The sequence below is a fragment of the Lytechinus variegatus genome, chromosome 6 (assembly GCF_018143015.1).
Source record: "Lytechinus variegatus isolate NC3 chromosome 6, Lvar_3.0, whole genome shotgun sequence".
Taxonomy (NCBI): Eukaryota; Metazoa; Echinodermata; class Echinoidea; order Temnopleuroida; family Toxopneustidae; genus Lytechinus; species Lytechinus variegatus.
In genome coordinates, this window is record NC_054745.1 from 4,698,940 (window position 1) to 4,704,939 (window position 6,000).

The following is a 6,000-nucleotide window of genomic DNA, read 5'->3' on the forward strand; positions in this document are numbered from 1 at the left end:
CGTCATCTATGAACCACCAACCACACATTTTACATGCCGAAACCTAAACCTCGCTCGCAAGCAAAAATGCATTAGGGCATGCTAGCGCATTCGGTTACGCATCGCTCGCTGTTCTAGCCCGATATAATGGGGTTAAAAGCGAGTTGAAATTAGGAAAATTTCGCCGCCGCGCCTTGAGTAAAGCACGCTGACTTGTATACGACTATCCTGCTCAAGGCCTGGGAGCGAAAGCACTAGTAAAAGAAGATAGATATTAAAGGTCGTGAAAGTGTTATTTTATCTATCGGAGGAGTAACTTAAGGATGGGCTCATGCTACTGCGTGAGTGGGCATTAATTCAATGGCATGAGGTAACAAAGTAGAATTAATAGGATAACACGAAATCTATCGTCGAATTACACTGGAGTTTGGAAAGAGAAACGGCGATAATTGTAGTGTGTAACCGCGAATAAATGCATAAACTTAATTTTTGAGCCGAGACGTTGAAACGCCAATCGTTGGGGGAGATGTGATCCCATTTACCCTTATCTTATCAAAGCTTTAAATTTACTTTTGAATTTAAGTGATTTAGCAGAAGCTACCTAAACATACATTAATATTATCTATAAGTATATTCCGCGCAAAATCTAAATAAATATTTGATAATTATAAGTGCAATATTTTAATGATAATAATAATAATTTTTTATTTACCCAGGGTAGCCACTTCAGTTAGGAAACTGCTCTACCAGAGGGCCCTGCATAACATCATACGTTATTATTACCCTTCTCCCATCTAAATGCTGAGCGCCCAGCAAGAAGGCAGAAGGTCCCATTTTTATAAGTCTTTGTATGACTCGGCCGAGGATCGAACCCACTACCATCCGTTCATGAGCCGGACGCTCTACCACTGAGCCAACACGTCCGGTTAACAACTGAAAACTTTGAGTAAAAACATAAGAACATAAACACAGTTTTAAAATCGTTGAATTCATATAGTTAAACGATGTGCCCAACTCTGTTTTATTTTCCAGATGATTGCACAGGCAGAATTCGTATAAAATCGAAAAAGTACTAACAGGTGCCGTGGCCGAATGGTCTAAGGCGTCTGGCTGTACATGGAAAGTCCGGGGTTCGATCCCCGGCTGCGGCACCCGTATGCCCCCTGAGCAATGCAATGCTCTTGCTATACGCATCATTGGTAGCTAGATGTGCACTTTTTTTGAAAAAAAAATCAAACGCTAAATACGATGCAAGGAACAAAAATATATAGCAATATCACTTCCATCTTGGCCAAAAATTAGTGCTGAGTTTTACTTGCTTACTTAATGGAAGGACTGTCATCGTTATCTCAACGACCCGAATAAAAATATATTATGAGAACAAAAATAAGCAAGATATCAAGTCCGTCTCCGACAAGACATGATTTGGGCAGCGTGAGCAAGGAAAGTTTTGTTCCGTTCACAAGACTTTCATGTGCTCCTCTGATGAAAACGGAAAGAAAAATCATCACGTAGGAAGTGGTTCGTACCTTTTCCTGTATTTATCTTATACTTGACCTTGACCATGTTGACGTTATAACCTGATCAGAATGAATAGACAAAATATAAATAGATCAAATGAATTATCTCTCGACTCCAAGGTTTTAACTCCGATTGCCATATTACCATGGAGAAAATAAGGCCAACAAAGGATAAAGAATGATAACCTACATGTATGTGATAGAGGGTAAAGGGTAGACAGCGACCAAACTTACAAAGCTTGAATAGATATGTCATAATTCTATCTCCCATCAATCACATTCATATGTACGCTATATTCTTTATGAAACGACACAAATCGTGGGAACTTATTTACTGTTTTTTTACTTTGGTATGTTTGGCTCTTATACCCATATCTATCGCGATTTGTAAGAGCTACGTTAACCAGTCGCTGTTGGCTTGGTGGGAAGCGCGAGACGATTTCAGAAGATCGTGCATGGAGATAAAAAGAAATAAATGGGGAAAAGGGCGAATTTGAATGGAGTGATAGGATGAAGTATAAAGAGATGTGTAAAAGAGTGGTTCACACGTGATTTAGGCAGGGAGAGGTTGATACTGGTTGGAAATGACAAAGCGAGGGAGAAAAAGAGGGAGAGGAGGAAAATAGACCTAGATGAGGAAGAGCGAATAAAGCATCTGAAAAAAGAAGAGGACGAAAGGAAAATCATTTCATTTTTTGTCATTATCACCATCATCCTTGTCGTCACCGTTCTCGCCGTCATCATCATCGTGGTCATCATCATTCTTGTCATCATCAACATCGTCATCGCGGTCCTTTTTTTTCAAAATGATTATATTCACTACTTTTTCTTTTATCCATTTCAAGTTAGTACTTCAATCATTATTTGTCATCGATTCTGCTCATTCATTTAAACAAATGTATGGTTTAGGGTTTTTTTTTATTCATTCAATTATTTATTTTGTGTTATGTATCTTATACTGCAGAAACTGTCATATTCCGAAGCATATTTGCCTTTATTCATGTCATTTACAATCCCTTTTCCGACAGAGATTGTATTTCAAAAGATGTTTATTTCTGTTTTATTTGTTTTATTTGTGTTACCATAATTAGCATTTAGCACACTGTTTTTGCAGAAAAATATTAATAAATCAAATCGAAAAATCGAGGGAGACAGAGCAAGATTAGAGAAGAGAAAAGAGAAGGGAAAAAGAGAAATGAAGGCTTTATTGCGTACACATTCAATAAAATTTAAACATGCATGTGGAAAGCAAAACATAGAGATAAATATTTGGAAAATATTGTTATATTCTCAAACTGCCAAAGGGAACAAATGAATAGGAATCAATATTCGCGAGTTTAATCTATCTCGTTTTATGCAGGGATAACAATTTAGCACCGAGAGAGAAATAGTAAGGAGAAGACAATAATGTAATATACAATGATATTGAAAAAAAGATAAAGGATATAGAGACAGAGGAAAAGAGAGAAGAAGAGAGGGTAGGTATTTATATTTATATAAAAAAAGAGAAAGCAGGGGCGGGTTTGGGGGCACAACCGACCCGTGCCCCCCTTTTGAGAACCATAATAAAATAATGTAAATATGTCGTTTTTCCTAAATGTGACGAAATGACCTTCAATTTTAGGTGATAATTTTTCCTTTTGTTTCTTTTTTTTTGCTTGCCAAATTTTCTTCGGGAAAATGTGCCCCCCCCCCCACTTGGAAAATCCGGGATCCGCCCCTGCAAGAAAGATAGATAACATGGATATGTAGGTGCTGTTTTGTTCTTTTACACTATTCCTAAGACATCGAAAATGGGGAATAGGAAATAAGGGTTGGGGTGAAGGGAGTGACGCAAAAATGTAAAGAAAGGGAGTAAGAGAGAGCCTTACATTCGAAAATAGGGAAATATGATTCTCATCGTGAGGAAGGGGCGAGAACAGAAAGAGAGAGAATAAAATGAAATAGATAATAAGGAGAGACTTAGTTGCGTGTTTAGGAAAGTGAGCACCTGATGGACAGAGAGGGAGAGTAATAAAAGGGGTAAGATAAGGAGAAAATGGAGAACGGTAATAGGAGGTACATAAAAGTGAGAAGGAGTTTCTTATGAGAGAGAAACAAGCATGAAGAGGAAAAGGGTGAGAAATAGCGAGAGATATACAGATAAAGAGAGAACATAGAGACAAAAGTAGGTGCATGGATATGATAGAGAAAGCAAAAAAAAGTGTACCTTGAGGCAAAGAGGGAAAGAAAGAAATAGAGGAGATGAGAGAGAATCAGAAAAAGTGAGAGTTGGGGGCAAAAAGAAATAGGGGGACACATATTTCAAAAAGGAGAGAGAGGGGAGAACATGTGAGAGCGGAGAGAAAATGAGCACAAATTATGGGAAGAGAGAGGGAGAGAAAGGAGAGAGAAAGAAAGAAAGGGTAAGCATGAAAAGGCCCGGAGAAAGCCGGAGAGGCAACGGGTATCGATCCGGCATGGGCAAATCGATGTTTCCATGGCAACGGGCGTGCGAGCTTTCACGGCCAAATGGCCCGGCTCACATCTGCAAAAGGCAGAGAGCCGAGTGGCCTTCCACGGGGTCGGGGAGCTCTGGCGACGAGCTGGTTCTCGTGCGTGCTATATAGTGAAGTTCTCTTTACTTTCTTTTGGTGTGTATAGTCTTGTTACCCCCCCCCCCCCCATCCCCCGATCTTACTCCTACTGCCTCTGCTGTATATTCAGGTTGTCTGTTTCTAATTTACTGTATGCTTTTTTTTCTTCAAAACGATGAAGAAAACATGATTATATGCTAGTTTTCTAAATTTATGTGTCGTGTGAATAATATTTGCAATTAATGTTTACTCGTGATATTGGTTTCTCTCTCTACTTACTTTTTATGTCTATCTATCCATCTATCTATTTATATCTGCTTATCTTTCTATCTATCCATCCATCCATCCATCCATCTATCTATCTATATATCTTTATTTCTTTCTTTCCGTCTATCTATCTATTTATCCATCCATCTATCTATGTCTTTCTCTATCCTTCTGTCTCTGTATTTTCGAACATTACATCCTTTTCATGTATTTAACTTTTTTACAAATAAAATATTGTATAAAAATCTAAATCGGTAATTATTATTTGACCTTTATCCCTCTCCTCCATTCCGTAATGTTATTCTTCGGAAAATTTTGTTTTCAAAATACATTTGTTGTTATTCTTAAAGTTTTTTATAATGCATAGGCCTATATGATTTAACAAATTTATTTCTTAAAAAAAGAGAAAGATTAACTTAGAATCCACAAACGCACCTGATTTCCATGCAGGTTATGACTAAAAAGATGGACCACGGGCATTTAAATCAATGATGATGCAAACGAATTTAAAAAAAAAAATTCTCGACGCCGAGCATGCAGGGATGACCCTCCCCGGCTCGACCACCCCCCCCCCCTCCCTCCCACACGTACACACACACATTTCTATGGTTTTAAAGTAATGGGGGAGAAAAACAAGAAAAAAATTACCGTCGTCAGTGGCGTACCTAGGATTTTCCAAAGGGGGGCATATTCGGTCTTCAAGTTCAAAGGAGGGGCCCACTTAGCTCGTCAGGGTTCAGTTTTGGCTCGTCAGGGGGGATACGTCCCTTGCAAGTGTTGTGACTCGTCAGGGGGAGTCTGCCCCCCCCCCTTAGGTACGCTAATGACCGTCATGTATATTCAACAAGGGTCTTCTTCAGGTTGTCATGTCCCCTCCCTTATCGTATTACCATGGCAACGCCCCTTGGTTGTCATAAGTTTTTTTTCAGCGATTATTATGTTTGATTAGGAGTTAGACTGAATGTTGACTTAAGGTTTACGAATAGTTAATGTACATATCTCCCAAATGTAATGAAACCAGTTGCTTTATTTGTTCAAGTTTATATCATAATCCAATTATAGAATGCTTATCATGAATTGAATTTATTACAGAACGTCACTGGCAATTGCCAACATTTTGTTCAAAACAAGAAAATATATAACAGATAAACAAAAACAAAATAGTATTTTTTGTCAAACAAATCAAAAGACAAAATCAAAACAAAACATAGCAAAACAACTTATATATACAAATATACACTATAAACATAGGCATTATTCGGGTACTCATTTTAACAATGAGTAAAAAAAAAGCTAATGTCCAAGAAAGGACAAAGAAAACAAAAGGAAAGTGGGAGAGGAAAGGGAAATAAAGAGGAAAGAAGTTCCAAAATAGAGGGGAAAAAATAGAGAAAAAAAATGTATGTATGTATAATAAATTATAATCATACTATTCTTTGTTTTTCATGTATGAATAAGTATAACTTGTAAATGAGAGCAAGAATAGAAAAAAATCAAATACAATTAAATAAATGACAATGATGACGCATATGGAATCCAAGGTTGATACTTGGAAAGTAGTAGGTTTAACCATTATCATGCAATCTCCGGGGCATAAAGAAGATAAATGTAAAGTCTTGTTAATCACGGCGACTGGTCGACCTACACCGTGCCAACGC